The following is a 449-nucleotide window of genomic DNA, read 5'->3' as shown; positions in this document are numbered from 1 at the left end:
CATTAGACTGTAGTAGCCTATGGGCTACCTTTCGCCGTTGTTTTCAGATCCCTCCTCTGTGCATCCTGCTTGCACGTGTCAACGGCAGTAGAACGGCTGAGAGGCAAAGCTTCTCACTAATCACCTGGATGGGATCCTATCAGAGTCCCTGTCCCAGCGACTCACAGATGATAAATCTAGGCGAATAAAAACTCCTTATTGGGGCAAATTGCGACAATAAGTAATCTATATTTTCGGGGGCTGGTCACAAAAAATAAATATGCCACAATAAGATAGTAAAGGTGTCTCTCCCAGTCAGAGAACTAGGATGCTGCGCCACACCGTATAATTCCAGCATCTATCTATGCCATGGTGTTTAAGCCTCCATTTGCTCACTGAAGCGCTCGGTAGCTGCAACGGTAGCAGCAGCAGCAGCAGATGTTCTCCCGACCACCGGGGGCACACACACA

This window comes from Taudactylus pleione, unplaced genomic scaffold (genome assembly GCF_031769625.1).
Source record: "Taudactylus pleione unplaced genomic scaffold, aTauple2 ptg000086l, whole genome shotgun sequence".
Taxonomy (NCBI): domain Eukaryota; kingdom Metazoa; phylum Chordata; class Amphibia; order Anura; family Myobatrachidae; genus Taudactylus; species Taudactylus pleione.
The sequence above is the reverse complement of the archived record's forward strand: the minus strand, read 5'-3'. Positions refer to the sequence as shown.